The sequence below is a fragment of the Salvelinus fontinalis genome, chromosome 11 (genome assembly GCF_029448725.1).
Source record: "Salvelinus fontinalis isolate EN_2023a chromosome 11, ASM2944872v1, whole genome shotgun sequence".
Taxonomy (NCBI): domain Eukaryota; kingdom Metazoa; phylum Chordata; class Actinopteri; order Salmoniformes; family Salmonidae; genus Salvelinus; species Salvelinus fontinalis.
In genome coordinates, this window is record NC_074675.1 from 20,071,744 (window position 1) to 20,090,250 (window position 18,507).

At 45.1% G+C, this 18,507-nt stretch overlaps 1 long non-coding RNA gene across 1 annotated transcript; it reads left to right on the forward strand.

Moving 5' to 3' along the window:
• The first annotated feature begins 11,840 nt into the window (after positions 1–11,840).
• On the forward strand, positions 11,841–14,600 carry LOC129865256 (uncharacterized). The gene is made up of 3 exons (XR_008761337.1): positions 11,841–13,655; positions 13,797–13,873; positions 13,960–14,600. It is a non-coding gene; the product is annotated as an uncharacterized LOC129865256 (long non-coding RNA).
• The last annotated feature ends 3,907 nt before the right edge of the window (positions 14,601–18,507 follow it).

The following is an 18,507-nucleotide window of genomic DNA, read 5'->3' on the forward strand; positions in this document are numbered from 1 at the left end:
ATCCATGGTCCTGGGCTGCTACACCTTGGGAACGCATCCATGTGGATTACGCCGAGATTGACAAGCAACATTTCCTTGTTGTCGTCGATGTCCATTCCAAGTGCATAGAAGTGTTCCCTACTCAACTGACCACAGCTGAGAAGACCATCAATCTTCCCAGACACCTGTTCGCATCCTTTGGACTAGTCAAGGAGCTCGTATCGGACAATGGTCCTCCTTTCACGTCAAACGATTTTGAAATGTTTCTCAAGAACAATGGAGTAAGGCACATCCTGTCACCACCTTACCATCCAGCATCAAACGGAGCAGCGGAGAGAGCCGAGCAAACCTTTAAGAAGGCCTGGACTAGACTTGAGGTTCAGTCTGTGCCCATCCACCAAAGGCTTCCCCGGTTCCTGTTTACTTACCGCAGCACACCACACACAGTAACAGAATGTACACCAGCTGAACTGTTTCTGAGACGCCAACCACGTACCCGCCTGACATTGTTGAAACCAGACTTGTCAAGCACTGTGGCAAAGCACCAGCTACAGCAGAAGAAAGCTCATGACAGACACTCAAAGACTGTCAGAGAATTCAAAGAGGGAGAGAGGGTGATGGTACGTGATTTCAGACACCCCAAGAGCCTGTGGAAGGTATGATCTTGCAACGCAAAGGACCTTTGACTTACCAAGTCCAAATTGGTCATCGCCAGGTCAACGTTCATGTGGATCATCTGCTACGGTCCAACGCCCCAGCAGAGACACGCCGAGAGAACAAGAACAATAACGACCCCCAGGACTATTCTCCTGACTGTGGACGTACGGGAGAGACAGAGCCTGACCTTCCACCCAAACCTGGCCCACCACCGGAAGCCCAGGAGGAGCGGAGATATCCTATTCGACAGCGAAGGGCACCTCAAAAGCTTGACCTGTGAGTTGAGCTGTTTAAGGTAACAGACAGTAAAACAAACAAACACTTTAATATGTCCTAGTTAAAAGGAAAGAAAAAGGACATTACCTGGGTTAGTTATTAGGACACAAACTCCATCTTCGGGGCAGAATAATCCCCTGGATTTGTGCTGGGCTCTGAAAAGTCTGCTTCAACCCAGTAGTTGAAAAATGTTAAGAATGCATTGTTCAGATATTGCATTAGTAGTTCCCTAACATATTTACCTTGTTCTCTGGGAGTTATTTGGCAGTACGCCGAGACCGTGTTTTGAGAACAAACGAAAGCTCTCTCAGTTTCAAGGTCTCAGCATAAAGAGAAGCCTCGTGAGGTGTTGGTCTGTCACATGTTCTGAAACAGTTTGGTCGGTCACATAAATGAAACAAAATGGTAATTATTAATTAATTATGCCAAATCATGCAAATATAAATTCTGTGCCGTATATAAGAGAACTGCTGAGTCTGCCCAGGGAGAGCTCCTGATGTATACTAAGGTGCATTGAGTTGGTTGGAACCTCTACAGCACGCTGACAATAAACAATGATTAATTAAAGACTGACTTTGAGTGTCCCTGTGTAAGAATTTCCACGACACTAGCCATCTATACAGTATGCAAAGTTAGCTAGATAACTAGCTACATTAGCAGCTCATTTGAGTTAGCCTGCACTGTAAGTAGATAGCTAATAATAAATAAAAAATACTACTTTTTTCAAAATGTATTTACTTACTTGAATAGGTTCTCCCAGCCATGTGGACGATTGGAAACAGGGCAGCAAGGTTTGTTTGTCACTAGAGCGTTTTAGAGCACATTACTATTTACCTGTGAATAAATTCATGAAATGGAGAATGGGTTAAACTATTTACCCATTTAATAACCAGACCTTCATACAAACTTGCTATGCTAAATTCTTGACACACAATCGAACGTGCTGACAGCACGCCCATAAGCGAGCCACTCTCGACCTAAGTGGCACGTGGCAATTTATCGCATGCTAGTGTACACGAGCTGTAAAGTTGGGAAATGCTTAACTTTTTCACCGCCTCCCACTCCACGTTCGCACCGCCCAATGGTCCCCCGCCCTCTCCGCTTCCTTACCATTGCAAATGAATAGGAAGCGGTGTTTCATCGCCCGCTAGTGTACACGGGGCATTAGAGAGGAACTACTAGTGGGGGAAACATATTGACAGGGAAGGCTATTCAAACAGAAAATTTGCTTCATTAGTTTAAGAACATTTAACCGCCCATACTTATTTTTTAAAGGTGAACGTGGCTGTAGGAATATTGTATTTTTTAGAAGTTAATCAGATTAACCTATTGTGATAAAAATTGTATTCCATTTTTATTAAGTTATTAATAAATGGCCATGTCTAAAGTGATAACCTGGTAGTCTCAGTAGTTGATTAAAGTAATATTTGTATTATTCTTTATGCACGTATATTTTATTGGTTTATGACAAAAGAAAGTGGATGGCAGTCTCTTATGAACGGTCATAGAATGACACTTTGTGTCAGGTTTTGGAGCAAGAGTAGGAGATTTTTGTTTGGTGTGAGGAGATATAGGTAAAGGTTCTGCGGAATTTTACATGTCTCGCATTTTGCAATGTTTTAGTTAAGGGTTCAATAGCTCTAATATCCCCATTTTGTTTGTGCTTTTTAAATCTGCCTCCAGTCCAGAGTGACATCTCCTCAGTGTTAAATGCCGGCCATCATAGTTGGCAGCTCGCCTATCCCCAACTGACTGACACAATCTGACTATCACTGCAGTTTAGTGGTTACAATTGCTTATGTACTTGGAGTTCCCTCACTGGGACACATGCAATTGAGCTTTTCTCCAAAATGGCTCCCTATTTAGTGCACAACTTCCAACCAGGGCCCATGCAGCTTTGGTCAAAAGTAGTGCACTAGTCTAAATAGGGAATAGGGTGCCATTTGAGGGGCATACACAGAATGCTCCTATGGACCAGAGAGGTTTAATTTACTCTGCAAGGTCAACGGATCTTGTTTTATAAAAATTGAGGTCATCCATAGAAAAATAGTGTTTGTATCACTGCTTGGGCGAAGCATAATTCATAATGGATCCCCATTAGCTGCTGCCAAGGCTGGGGTCCAGTATACCTGTGGCCCAGGAAAATTAAGGCAGCTTATACAATTTTTAAAACATTACAATACATTCACAGATTTGTCTTCCTGGGGTCCATCAACATTAAGGCAGTTTATACACTTTTTTTTTCAATTACAATACATTCACAAAACATTGTGTGCCCTCAGGGCCCTACACCACCACCACATATCTACAGTACTAAATCCATGTGTATGTGTGTGTATAGTGCATATTTTATCGTGTGTGTGTGTGTATGCATGTGTTTGTTTGTGTTGCTTCACAGTCCCTGCTATTCCATAAGGTGTTTTTTTAATCTGTTTTTTAAATGTAATTTTACTGCTTGCATCAGTTACTTGATGTAGTCGAGGTCGACCGATTATGATTTTTTTAAAGCCGATACCGATTATTGGAGGACCAAAAAAAGACGATCTCGGTTCAAATAAAATAAAAATCGTCCAATTTTTATATATATATATACAGTGGGGAGAAGGAGTATTTGATACACTGCCGATTTTGCAGGTTTTCTTACTTACAAAGCATGTAGAGGTCTGTAATTTTTATTATAGGTACACTTCACAAAAATCCAGAAAATCACATTGTATGATTTTTAAGTAATTAATTTGCATTTTATTGCATGACATAAGTATTATGCCTGTAAAAAAGCGAACATTTACTTTCCTTGCTCAGAACATGAGAACATATGAAAGCTGGTTGTTCAATATTCCCAGTTGTTCAATATTCCCAGTGAAGAAGTTTTAGGTTGTAGTTATAGGAATTATGACGCGTCGACTATTTCTCTCTATACCATTTGTATTTCATATACCTTTGACTATTGGATGTTCATATAGGCACTTTAGTATTGCCAGGCTAATCTCGAGAGTTGATAGGCTTGAAGTCAAACAGCGCTGTGCTTCAAGCATTGCTAAGAGCTGTTGGAAAAACGCAGTAAAGCGCTGTTTGAATGAATGCTTACGAGCCTGCTGCTGCCTACCACCGCTCAGTCAGACTGCTCTATCAAATATGAAATCATAGACTTAATTATAAAATAATAAACACAGAAATACAAGCCTTTGGTCATTAATATGGTCAAATCCGGAAACTATCATTTAAAAAACAAAACGTTTATTCTTTCAATGAAATACGGAACCGTTACGTATTTTATCGAACAGGTGGCAACCCTAAGTCTAAATATTGCTGTTACATTGCACAACCTTCAATGTTATGTTATAATTATGTAAAATTCAGGCAAATTAATTACGGTCTTCACACAGTTCGCAACGAGCCAGGCGGCCCAAACTGTTGCATATACCCTGACTCTGTTTGTACTGAACGCAAGAGAAGTGACACAATTTCCCTAGTTAATAGTGCCTGCTAACATTCATTTCTTTTAACTAAATATGCAGGTTTAAAAAAATATACTTCTGTGTATTGATTTTAAGAAAGGCATTGATGTTTATGGTTAGGTACGTTTGTGAAACGATTGTGCTTTTTTTGCAAATGCGCTTTTGTTAAATCATCACCCGTTCATCATCATCACCATCATCATCACCCGCAAAGTTGAAGTACGCTGTGATTCGATGATAAATTAACAGGCACCGCATTGATTATATGCAACGCAGGACAAGCTGGTTAACCTAGTAATATCAACTATGTGTAGTTAACTAGTGATTATGTGAAGATTGATTGTTTTTTATAAGATAAGTTTAATGCTAGCTAGCAACTTACCATGGCTCTGTAACGTCCTGGCCAGAGTTCTTATTGTGCTTGTTTTAGTGTTGGTCAGGACGTGAGCTGGGTGGGCATTCTATGTTGTGTGTCTAGTTTGTCTGTTTCTGTGTTCAGCCTAATATGGTTCTCAATCAGAGGCAGCTGTCAATCGTTGTCCCTGATTGAGAATCATATACAGGTGGCTTGTTTTGTGTTGGGGATTTTGTGGGTGGTTGTCTCCTGTGTCAGTGTTTGTGCCACACGGGACTGTGACGGTTAGTACGTTTGTTGTTTTGTATTCTTGTCTAGTTTTCATGTCATTAAATTATGGAAACTAAAGGGGAGTGTGGCGAAGTCAGGTAGGAGACCTGCGCCAACTTCCCGGGCTTACCGTGGAGTGAGAGGGCGTCGTACTGGTCAGACACCGTGTTATGCGGTGGAGCGCACGGTGTCCCCAGTACGCGTGCTTAGTCCAGTGCGGGCTATTCCACCTCGCCGCACTGGCCGGGCTAGAGTGGGCATCGAGCCAGGTGCCATGAAGCCGGCTCAACACATCTGGCCTCCAGTACGTCTCCTCGGGCCGGTGTACATGGCACTAGCCTTACGTAGGGTGTCCCCGGTTCGCCAGCATAGCCCAGTGCGGGCTATTCCACCTCGCCGCACTGGCAGGGCTACGGGGAACACTCAACCTGGTAAGGTTGGGCAGGCTCGGTGTTCACGAGCTCGTGTACTCATTCACGGTCCGGTATATCCGGCGCCACCTTCCCGCCCCAGCCCAGTACCAGCAGGGCCTACACCACGCACCAGGCTTCCAGTGCGTCTCCAGAGCCCTGGTCCTGCTCCCCGCACTAGCCTTGAGGTGCGGGTCTCCAGTCCGGTACCACCAGTTCCGGCATCACGCACCAGGCCTACTGTGCGCCTCAGCAGGTCAGAGTCGGCCGTCTGCCCAACGCCGCCTGCACTGCTCGTCTGCTCAACGCCGCCTGCACTGCTCGTCTGCTCAACGCCGCCTGCACTGCTCGTCTGCTCAACGCCGCATGCGCTGCCCGTCTGCCCAGCGCCGTCTGAGCTGCCTGCCTGAGCCGTCAGAGCCGCCCGCCAGTCAGGAGCTGCCAGAGCCGCCAGCCAGTCAGGAGCTGCCAGCCAGTCATGAGCTGCCTTCCAGTCATGAGCTGCCCTCCAGTCATGAGCTGCCCTCCAGTCATGAGCTGCCCTCCAGTCATGAGCTGCCCGCCAGTCATGAGCTGCCCGCCAGTCATGAGCTGCCCTCCAGTCATGAGCTGCCCTCCAGTCATGAGCTGCCCTCCAGTCATGAGCTGCCACTCAGTCCGGAGCTGCCACTCAGTCCGGAGCTGCCATTAGTCCGGAGCGTCCATTCAGTCCAGAGCTGCCTCTCTGTCCGGAGCTACCTCTCTGTCCTGAGCTACCTCTCTGTCCTGAGCTACCTCTCTGTCCTGAGCTACCTCTCTGTCCTGAGCTGTCTCCTCTATCTAGGGGGGACCTTTGTGAAGGTTCCTAGACCAAGGACGGAGGCGAGGGTCGCCACTCAAAGGACGCTAAGGAGGGGGACAAAGACAATGGTGGAGTGGTGTCTCCGTCCTGCACCGGAGCCGCCACCGCGGACAGATGCCCACCCAGACCCTCCTCTTGAGTTTTAGGGGTGCTGTAACTCAGGAGGGGGGTACTGTAACTTCCTGACCAGAGTTCTTATGTGTTGTGCTTGTTTTAGTGTTGGTCAGGACGTGAGCTGGGTGGGCATTCTATGTTGTGTGTCTAGTTTGTCTGTTTCTGTGTTCAGCCTAATATGGTTCTCAATCAGATGCAGCTGTCAATCGTTGTCCCTGATTGAGAATCATATATAGGTGGCTTGTTTTGTGTTGGGGATTTTGTGGGTGGTTGACTCCTGTGTCAGTGTTTGTGCCACACGGGACTGTGACGGTTAGTACGTTTGTTGTTTTGTATTCTTGTCTAGTTTTCATGTCATTAAATTATGGAAACTTACCACGCTGCACATTGGTCCTCCGATCCTTCTCGCCTCTCCTCGTCCGAGGAGGAGGAAGAGCTAGACTGCCGTTACAGGCTCCTTGCAGCCACAAGGTCCAATTGACGCTGCACTCGCATAACAGGTGGTCAGCCTGCCACGCAGTTTCCTTGTGGATTGCAATGTAATCGGGCATAATCAGCATCCAAAAAGGCCGATTACTGATTGTTATGAAAACTTGAAATCGGCTCTAATTAATCGGCCATGCCGACTAATCGGTCGACCAGTACTATGTAGTACTGTGCGCCTCCCATAGTCTGTTCTGAACTTGGGGACTGTGAAGAGACTCTCTTGTGGCATGTCTTGTGGGATATGCATTGATGTCCGAGCTGTGTGCCAGGGGTTTAGACAGACAGGTGCATTCAACATGTCAATACTTCTCATAAATACAAGTAGTGATTAAGTCAATCTCTCTTCCACTTTCAGCCAGGAGAAGGAGAGATTGACATGCACATTATTCATATCAGCTCTGTGTACATCCAAGGGCCAGCCATGCTGCCCTGTTCTAAGCCAATTGCAATTTTCCTAAGTCCTTTTTTGTGGCACCTGACCACACATGTTAAGAAGGCAGAGCAGTGCTTTATTATGGACATACTTCTCCCCATCTTAGCTACTTTTGTAGTTCCAACCATTTTTTAGTTTCAACCATTTCTCCCAAAACAGAAACGTGTCTATCCCAGAGGCGTATATGACAAGTGACCGACAGGAGAGAGTGTCACCCTAAGTGGGAATACTACTCGGGTCACCTGACCCCAAGGCAAGCACGCTAACCACAACCCCGAGAGATATATCTTAATTGAAAGGCTAGAGATTTTCCTTCCTGAAGTACCTCTCTTTAATTTGTCTTTTGCCGAAATCATGAAACACCCGTCTGTGATGTCTGCTTATTTTTGGCGAGTTCAGCTTGAATCTGGTCCAAGTGTATGTTCACACACTGCATGCAGAATCGCTTGGTGTAGAAAAGACTGCAGCCCTGGAAGAGAAAAAAAAATAGTAACAAACACATTAAGCAAGCACACTATCCCTGCCATGAAGTTATGGCATGTAGAACCTAGGGTGTATTCACTAGGAACCAACGTTTTCCGTTTGCAACGATTTGGACTAATGATTACACCTCAGAGGTGTATTCATTACATCTTGCAATGGAAACTGTTTACCGTTTAAGAATCAAATGGAGCAAACGGAACAAAATGGGAAGGGACCAACCTGAATTTATCCAATAGAAACTAATTTTTGATGCAAAATGTTTTCTGTTTGGAGTAGGTTGCTACAAGCTTTACTCTGTCGATCAACATGCATGCATGTGCAAGGGCGGAGTATTTTTCTGGGGATGGGGGCAGCGCTCCCTTTTGTCCAGATCATCGTTGCGTTCCACCCAGAGAGGAAGTCCAAGGGTCTTGGGCAGCCAGAATAGCTTATCAAGCAAGAGGGTCCGAGGCACTCTGCCTGTAGCTAGCAACAACATTTGACATTCCAGATCTGGTGTTATATGACATTTTGTTTACAAATACTAGCTAGCTACATGTCTGATACATGCCAGCCAATAGGGAGGTCAGATACCTGGCAATGTGGTTCAAGGACAACAACCTCTCCCTCAATGTGAGCAAGACAAGGGAGCTGATCGTGGACTACAGGAAAAGGCGGGTCGAACAGGCCCCCATTAACATCGACGTGGCTGTAGTGGAGCGAGTCGAGAGTTTCAAGTTCCTTGGTGTCCACATCACCAGTGAACTATCATGGTCCAAACACACCAAGACAGTCGTGAAGAGGGCACGACAACACCTTTTCCCCCTCAGGAGAATGAAAAGATTTGGCATGGGTAGTGTGTACTACACTATATAGATGGTAGTGTGTACGGCCCAGTACATCACTGGGGTCAAGCTTCCTGCCTTCCAGGACCTATATAATAGGCGGTGTCAGAGCAAAGCCCAAAAAATTGTCAGAGATTCCAGTCACCCAAGTCATAGACGCACGGCAAGCGGTACCGGAGCGCCAGGTCTAGGACCAAAAGGCTCCTTAACAGCTTCTACCCCCAAGCCATAAGACTGCTGAACAATTCATCAGATGGCCACCGGACTATTTACATTGACACCCCCACCCATTTGTTTTGTGTTTTGTACGCTGTTTATCTATGCATAGTCACTTCACCCCTACCTACATGTAGAAATGACCTCGACTAATCTGTACCCCCGCACATTGACTCGGTACCAGTACCCCCTGCATATAGCCTCGTTATTGTGTTATTTTTTATCTTAGTTTTTTTGGTGAATATTTTTCTTAACTTTTCTTGAACTGCACTGTTGGTTAAGGACTTGTAAGTAAGCATTTCACGGTAAGCATTTATTTTGACGCTACCTTTTAGCCGCAGAAGCAAACATGTATATCTATGAATATCAATTGATAGAGTTTGAACAGCTCTTTTTACTAATTTCCATTAAAAACACTGGCACTCTCATATTCACACTTTACTTTGCTTTTTGTTGGGGGAGGTGGGGGTAGATCAGCTATAATATTGCTGATAGATTGTGGCTTCCGTCAATGTAATTGTCTGCATCATTTCCAATCCCCCATATATATTTTTTATAAATACTGTATATAAAAATATATATATTTCTTGAATATATTTTCCATTATTATTTTTCCCTATCCAAAAATGTACAACCTCCACTTAGGCTTCTACTTACAGTTTATACAGTGCATTCATAAAGTATTCAGACCCCTTCCCTTTAACATTTTGTTACATTATTCTTATTCAAAAATTGATTAAATTATATTTTAAAAAAGGATTAAAAAAAATTCCCTCATCAATCTACACACAATACCCCATAATGACAAAGTGAAAACAGGATTTCAGACATTTTTGCTATTTTATATAAATAAATAAAAAACTGAAATACCATATTTACATAAATATTCAGACCATTTGCTATGAGTCTCGAAAGTGAGCTCAGGTGCATCCTGTTTCCATTGTTAATCTTTGAATTTACCACAGATCCACCTGTGGTAAATTCAATGAAAACCTGCTCCAGAGTCCTCAGGACCTCAGACTGGGTGTCACGATCGTCTTGCGGTGAGAGAGAGGACCAAAACGCAGCGTGTGAAAAGTACATATTTTAATAGATGACGAAGACGTAACACGAATACTTAATCAAAACAACAAACTGACGATTGTGAAGCTATTTAAACAAATAGTGCTGACACTAAACACTACACAATGACATAGACAATTACCCACCAAACCCAATGCCTATGGCTGCCTTAAATATGGCTCTCAATCAGAGACAATGAACCACAGCTGCCTCTAATTGAGAACCAATCTAGGCAGCCATAGACATACAAACACCTAGACAAGACACTGACCCATTTAACATACAAACCCCTAGACAATCCAAAAACACATACATTCCCCATGTCACACCCTGACCTAACTAAAATAATAAAGAAAACAAAGAATACTAAGGCCCCCCCCCCCCCCCCCCCCCCCAAAGGTGCGGACTCCGGCCGCAAAACCTAACACAGAAGGGGAGGGTCTGGGGTGGGCCTTCCTATGGCGGCGACTCGGGTGCGGGACGTGACCCCCACTCCACCATTGTCAATACCAGCTTTGGTGTCTCTGGTAGATCCTGGCTGGCTGGCGGCTCTGGAAGATCCTGGCTGGCTGGCGGCTCTGGAAGATCCTGGCTGGCGGTAGGCTCTGGAAGATCCTGGCTGGCGGTAGGCTCTGGAAGATCCTGGCTGGCTGGCGGTAGGCTATGGCTGCTCATGGCTGGCTGGCGACTCTGGCTGCTCATGGCTGGCTGAAGACTCTGGCTGCTCATGGCTGGCTGGCGACTTTGGCTGCTCATGGCTGGCTGGCGACTCTGGCTGCTCATGGCTGGCTGGCGACTCTGGCTGCTCATGGCTGGCTGGCGACTCTGGCTGCTCATGGCTGGCTGGCGACTCTGGCTGCTCATGGCTGGCTGGCAACTCTGGCTGCTCATGGCTGGCTGGCGACTCTGGCTGCTCATGGCTGGCTGGCGACTGGCTGCTCATGGCTGGCTGGCGGCTCTGACGGCTCCTGACTGACGAACGGCTCTGACGGCTCGGGACAGACGGGCGGCTCTAACGGCTCGGGACAGACGGATGGCTCAGATGGCGCTGGGCAGACGGATGGCTCAGATGGCGCTGGGCAGACGGATGGCTCAGATGGCGCTGGGCAGACGGATGGCTCAGATGGCGCTGGGCAGACGGATGGCTCAGACGGCGCTGGGCAGACGGATGGCTCAGACGGCGCTGGGCAGGCAGGCAACTCAGACGGCGCTGGGCAGACGAGCAGTGCAGGCGGCGTTGGGGAGACGGCCGACTCTGACCTGCTGAGGCGCACATTAGGCCTAGTGCGTGGTGCCGGCACTGGTGGTACCGGGCTGGGGACACGCATTTCAGGGCTAGTGCGGGGAGCAGCAACAGGACGCACAGGACTCTGGAGACGCACAGGAGGCTTGGTGCGTGGTGCCGGAACTGGTGGTACCGGGCTGGAGACACGCACCATAGGGCGAGTGCGTGGAGGAGGAACAGGGCTCTGGAGACACACTGGAAGCCTGGTGCGTGGTGTAGGCACTGGTGGTACTGGGCTGGGGAGGTGGCGCCGGAAATACTGGACCGTGCAGGCGTACTGGCTCCCTTGAGCACTGAGCCTGCCCAACCTTACCTGGTTGTATGCTCCCCGTAGCCCGACCAATGCGGGGAGGTGGAATAACCCGCACTGGGCTGTGTAGGCGAACCGGGGACACCATGCGTAAGGCTGGTGCCATGTATGCCGGCCCGAGGAGACGCACTGGAGGCCAGATGCGTTGGGACGGCTTCATGACATCCGGCTCAATACTCAATCTAGCCCTGCCAGTGCGGGGAGGTGGAATAACCCGCACCGGGCTATGCACACGTACAGGATACACCATGCGCTCTACCGCATAACACGGTGTCTGCCCGTACTTTCGCGCTCCACGGTAAGCTCGGGGAGTTGGCGCAGGTTTCCTACCTGACTTCGCCACACTCCCTTGTGACCCCCCCCCCCCCCCCCCAAGAAATGTTTTGGGCTGACTCACAGGCTTCCTACCGCGTCGTCGTGCTGCCTCCATTCGCCGGTATCCCTCCGCACATTGCTCCATAAAATCCCAGGCGGGCTCCGGCACTCTCCCTGGGTCGACCGACCACCTGTCTATTTCCTCCCAGTTAGTGTAACCAGGATCCTCATTCTGCTGCCGAGCTAGCTCCTCAAAACGCCGCCTCTCTGCTTTCGCTGCCTCCAGCTCTGCCTTGGGGCGGCGATATTCCCCTGGCTGTGCCCAGGGTCCTCTCCCGTCTAGGATTTCCTCCCACGTCCAGGAGTCTTGACATCGCTGCTGCTGCTTTTTACCACACTGCTTGGTCCTGGTTTGGTGGGTGATTCTGTAACGAACGTCGTAATCCTCCTCGTCTGTGGAGGAGCAAGGATCGGACCAAAACGCAGCGTGGTATTTATCCATATTTATTTTAATACTTTTAAACACGAACAAAAACAATAAACAGAACGAAACCAACGACGCTACAGTCCTGAACTTGAGAACATACACTGCTCAAAAAAATAAAGGGAACACTTAAACAACACAATGTAACTCCAAGTCAATCACACTTCTGTGAAATCAAACTGTCCACTTAGGAAGCAACACTGATTGACAATAAATTTCACATGCTGTTGTGCAAATGGAATAGACAAAAGGTGGAAATTATAGGCAATTAGCAAGACACCCCCCAAAACAGGAGTGATTCTGCAGGTGGTGACCACAGACCACTTCTCAGTTCCTATGCTTCCTGGCTGATGTTTTGGTCACTTTTGAATGCTGGCGGTGCTCTCACTCTAGTGGTAGCATGAGACGGAGTCTACAACCCACACAAGTGGCTCAGGTAGCGCAGTTCATCCAGGATGGCACATCAATGCGAACTGTGGCAAAAAGGTTTGCTGTGTCTGTCAGCGTAGTGTCCAGAGCATGGAGGCCCTACCAGGAGACAGGCCAGTACATCAGGAGACGTGGAGGAGGCCGTAGGAGGGCAACAACCCAGCAGCAGGACCGCTACCTCCGCCTTTGTGCAAGGAGGTGCACTGCCAGCGCCCTGCAAAATGACCTCCAGCAGGCCACAAATGTGCATACACCTAGACTGAACAGCCATATTCATTAGGTAGTTCGTGGGTGATTGTCTATGTGTAGTGTTTAGTGTCAGCACTATTTGTTATATAGCTTCACGTTTGTTTGTTGTTTTGTATAGTTTGTCAAGTGTTCTTCGTCTTCGTTTATTAAATATGTATTCATTTCACGCTGCGCCTTGGTCCTCCTCTCTTCAATGTTACGACGAACGTGACATCTAGTCAATGGAGATCTGCATTAAGAGGCAATGCATAGTCTAGGACTAGGCTTAACCCGTGTCTATGAAACTGTTCTTAGTGTAGTAATTGTTAAGTTGTCTTCCTTGCTGTTTATGTAAGCTCTGTTATGTTGGACGCATTATATTAAATTTAAACAAGGACATATACCTTTAATAGAAAAGTTTAAATCTATATTGCTGTAATGAATTTGGTGGCTGTTGCATGTTGTGCCAGTCACTTCTGTTTGCTGGTCGTGACACATGTTGTGATTTTATAGTCTAATCATTTTATTTTTATATCCCCACGTAGGTTGTACTGAAGCCCTCTGAGCCAGTAACAATGACACAACATCACTGTTCATGTGTTGCTGGCACTGTATTATGCAACCACATAGTTGCATTACTATTCCAGTCTGCACACTATTCCAATATAGGAACACCAGTCGTCCCACATGTGCACAGCTGCACAGAGGCCAAGCAGCAGTGGCATAAGCCAAGGACTATGGTACATTTTAATAGCTGTACCACATACCATCATAACATCATATGGTTATAATCACATCATATTGCTAATAAATTATTTAATGAAAACTTAAATTGTCTCATGATTAGATTTAGAATTGTGCCCTTGTACTGTTTTTTACAGGGTCAGCAACCTGGGCCCATAGGCAAAATGACCATCACCAAGCCCACCAAAAATCGCATGGCAGAAGGAGGGATTAGGTGAGTATTCCCTAATGGCCAGTATAGTAGGTAGTAGCTGGTCATATCCGATTACGCTTTGACTATATAAAATTATTTCATTTCAGGTGGTTTCAAGTACATTGTTTAGATTGGCTAACCACAGCGGCTGCTATGCAGAAGTACACTCTACAGCGCCATTCTTGGAATGCTCCCTGACCTCTGTTCTCCAGATAGAAGAGGCATACAATAACTTTGTCCCTCTATCCAAGCCATTGATCTGCAGCATGGGGATGTCTGCTGAAAAGCTTTTAGTCGACTCCCACTTTGGAAAGGTACAGGTGGGGAGCCTCCTGTCTTACCAGCAGCCTCCAATCACAACGTGACACATAGTTCACCATAAGGAGACACCACCATTCCCTTCACTGCCCCTGGATGGCTACAGACTGGAGAGCAACTTTCAAGGCTGCACATTTATGTTCAGTGAAGAAGACCAGCTTCACATAGTCTCTTCAGGTGAGAGAATACATAGAGACCCAGTGGTGTTCTCACTAATTAGAGAGAAGGGTTACTGGTACTACTTATGTGTACATGCAAAAGTTCTTAGGCAGGAAAGACTAAATAACAAGGGACAGGCTCCTTTATCTTTCAATTAATGAAAGAGAAACAAACCAACAAATCTGTATGTGCAATTAATTAATAAAAAATAATTCAGTTACATTTTTCTGTTCTCTTGTCACTGTAAATAAAAACTCTTTATAACATTTTGTTTGGAGTATAAGCAGAGGTGTTCATTATCAATAAATAGACAACAGGTTGTTAGACAATGTGGATGGTCACAGCAAAAAAAAGGAAAGATGCTTTGCAGTAGTAGCTCCTTGGCACATGCCTTCACAAGAGGCCCACAATTAATTGCTGGTTTTGTGAGAAGGCAAGCCACAGCCCAGATGCAGTTGATGCTTCCCATCAGTGACATGAGGATCTCTTGGACATGGTAATATTCCACTGGAATAACAAAGGTACTGCTCCCTTATTCAGACGTCGAAGCCCAATAGAAGATTTAATGAAATCTTCTTAATTTCCAAACTTTCAATAAAGATGCCGCATCAACTAATAACGTTAACGTCGTTAGCACTAACGTTAGCTAGGTACTGGTTGCTAACGTTTGCTATCAAAAGAGACAAAAAAAGACAACACAATCAAATTACAAAAATCACTAACTGAACAGATAAACAGAATTTTCAACAAGAATGATAAAAACACTATAGAAATATGATTATATTAATATACTGAGATAATGATAAAATGGCGACTTCAAGGCTAGTATGGCTACAATCAGGCTGACAGGACGCGATCGGCTCGGGACAGGAAGCTATGTATCAGGTAAGAAGTTGAGCAGAAGTGGGCGTTGCTACGTTGTGCAAAAGGTCTATTGAGCATGCTCTGTGACCAGCTCTCGCAGGTCCAAGTACCCCTGACTGCAGTGTGCAATTCGGGGCTGGGCTCAATGTTTGACCCCGCCCACCTTTGTTTTGTCTATCTGAGGTTTGACAGTCACACACTGAATACAAACACACACCTTTGCGCAAAGCACATGTTGAATACAGATGTATTTCATTTTTGAAGATTGTAAGAAATAATATATAAAGTGGTACCAGCAGATGTGTTGTAACACTTTTTGCTTCATGCTATATTTGAGACAAGCTACTGATATTGTTGCAGTGAACAACAGACGTGTTATGTATGTCATGTACTGTTAAAATTGTGTTGATAAATGTTATAACTTTGTAATTATAATATTTAATTGAGCATATATATATACACACACAGTTACTAACTGTCCTGATTTATAATGCTATTTACTTTCCTCATGAGAATGGAGACAGACTATACCATATAGACATACTGACAAGCTGAATGTGCTTTGTACATTAAGTTATACCAGCTCCAGTAAAGAGATCAGAGACTCGGGTGACTTCTACGTCAAAATAACACAATTAACAATTGAAACAATTAACACAGCAGACAAAACAAGGTTTGACCACTCCTCAACAATGGCTTCACTCCTGCTCCTCAAGAGGCAAAGACAGTAATTGTCTTGTTGTCAACTGCCTCCACATAGAACATCTCATCTCTCTGTAACTGGAACATGAATGATTCCTTGAGGAGAATATTTTCCTCTTCATCCAGGCCATCATACAACCGTAGCTCTTTAAGGGTTGTAATGTGGTCTTCCCCGTCCATCCCAATTACACTAGGAAGGGAAACAGTGCCTTTAAATGTTTGGAGTTTGCACCACGGGTGTCCTTAAGAAGAACATCTGCTTCCTTGAAGAAAAAGGAAGCATAAATATTTAGAGTAGTGCCTCTTTGGGTGATCAAGTCAAATTACACCCCCGTTTCGCAATACCACCATGCAAACAAAAGCCACTATTACTAAAGCGGTTTTCAGTGATATCTATAACTACTCAACAAGTCATCCCAACTATTATATCTTGCCATGCATCAAGCCTTCAGCATTACACAGTAGACTAAATACCCAGTTCACAGCTCCCAGTTCGCCGTGCATTTTGTTTTCAGTATCGTCTAGAAAGATAACAGATTGTGGTCATTAAGTAATGTAAGGGAACCTCTAGGGATGTGTGTACAAGAATACACCTTACTTTAACTAATAGCCTATACAGTACCTGATCCTGCAGAGCTGGATGCTGATGTGACATGCTGTGACTTCTTGGGGGGGGGGGGGATGTCTTCTACATCATCCTGAAATATATTGGAGGGGGGGGGGGTTAAGTCTTTAAACATTGGTTTAAGACTATGCCACTCATCATATGACACCTCCTACCTCTAGTGTATTTTGTTTTCGCCGCCTTTTTCGATCTTTCAACCTCTCTTCTTCAGACCTTAGTGAGTACTGTAAGTTAAGAAAGAGTAGGTTGTTAAGTTTGATAGTTATGATAACAACAATAATGATTTTAGTAAATAATAATAATACCACCCCCCAGAAATATATTTCAGAATGTAGAAGACCCCCCCCCCCCCCCCCCCCCAAGAAGTCACAGCATGTCACATCAGCATCCAGCTCTGCAGGAGTTTGGTGTATGAATTGTGTATGTAGTGTAAAAACTGTAGGAAATACTGTAGATCCACAAAAAATGTCAAGAATAATAAACAAGAAAAAGTACGAGCAATAACAATAGTGTGCTTTACATGCTGCAAGCACAGAAATAATAATACCTTTTCATATGTTATAACAGAAAATAGGACTAATATAATATACTGAATAGCTAGCATCTTACCATCAAAACAAACGCCCCACAGTTGTTTGAGAAACCTTGCTTTGGTAGGCCCTGTGGTGTGAACAAGGATCAATTTTCAATAACGCAATGACAATCAACTGGTACAGTTCAGTTCAATTGCCGAGTAGGCGGTAATGATACTTTTTTTATTGTGCTGTATTCCTAGAATGCAGAGTAAAATACCTTACATGTGTTTTACGGCATTAATGCTGTAGATTGCACTTTATTATGGGTAAAATGCTGAAAAATATTGTTATTAACTGTAATTGTAAGCCTCCGGTAAAAATTACTCTAACTTGCTCTATTTATTTACAGTAGTACCCGAACACTGCTGTAGTTTGCGGCTCCAAACTGCCTGTGGTGTGTGTGTGTGTGTGTGTGTGTGTGTGTGTGTGTGAGAGAGAGAGAGAGAGAGAGAGAGAGAGAGAGAGAGAGAGAGAGAGAGAGAGAGAGAGAGAGAAAAAACTATACATACCTCGGCCTAAACATCAGCACCACAGGTAACTTCCACAAAGCTGTGAACGATCTGAGAGACAAGGTAAGAATGGCCTTCTATGCCATCAAAAGGAACATAAATTTCAACATACCAATTAGGATCTGGCTAAAAATACTTGAATCAGTCATAGAGCCCATTGCCCTTTATGGTTGTGAGGTCTGGGGTCCGCTCACCAACCAAGATTTCACAAAATGGGACAAACACCAAATTGAGACTCTGCATGCAGAATTCTGCAAAAATATCCTCCATGTACAACGTAGAACACCAAATAATGCATGCAGAGCAGAATTAGGCCGATACCCACTAATTATCAAAATCCAGAAAAGAGCCGTTAAATTCTACAACCACCTAAAAGGAAGCGATTCCCAAACCTTCCATAACAAAGCCATCACCTACAGAGAGATGAACCTGGAGAAGAGTCCCCTAAGCAAGCTGGTCCTAGGGCTCTGTTCACAAACACAAACACACCCCACAGAGCCCCAGGACAACAGCACAATTAGACCCAACCAAATCATGAGAAAACAAAAAGATAATTACTTGACACATTGGAAAGAATTAACAAAAAAACAGAGCAAACTAGAATGCTATTTGGCCCTAAACAGAGAGTACACAGTGGCAGAATACCTGACCACTGTGACTGACCCAAACTTAAGGAAAGCTTTGACTATGTACAGACTCAGTGAGCATAGCCTTGCTATTGAGAAAGGCCGCCGTAGGCAGACATGGCTCTCAAGAGAAGACAGGCTATGTGCACACTGCCCACAAAATGAGGTGGAAACTGAGCTGCACTTCCTAACCTCCTGCCCAATGTATGACCATATTAGAGAGACATATTTCCCTCAGATTACACAGATCCACAAAGAATTTGAAAACAAATCCAAT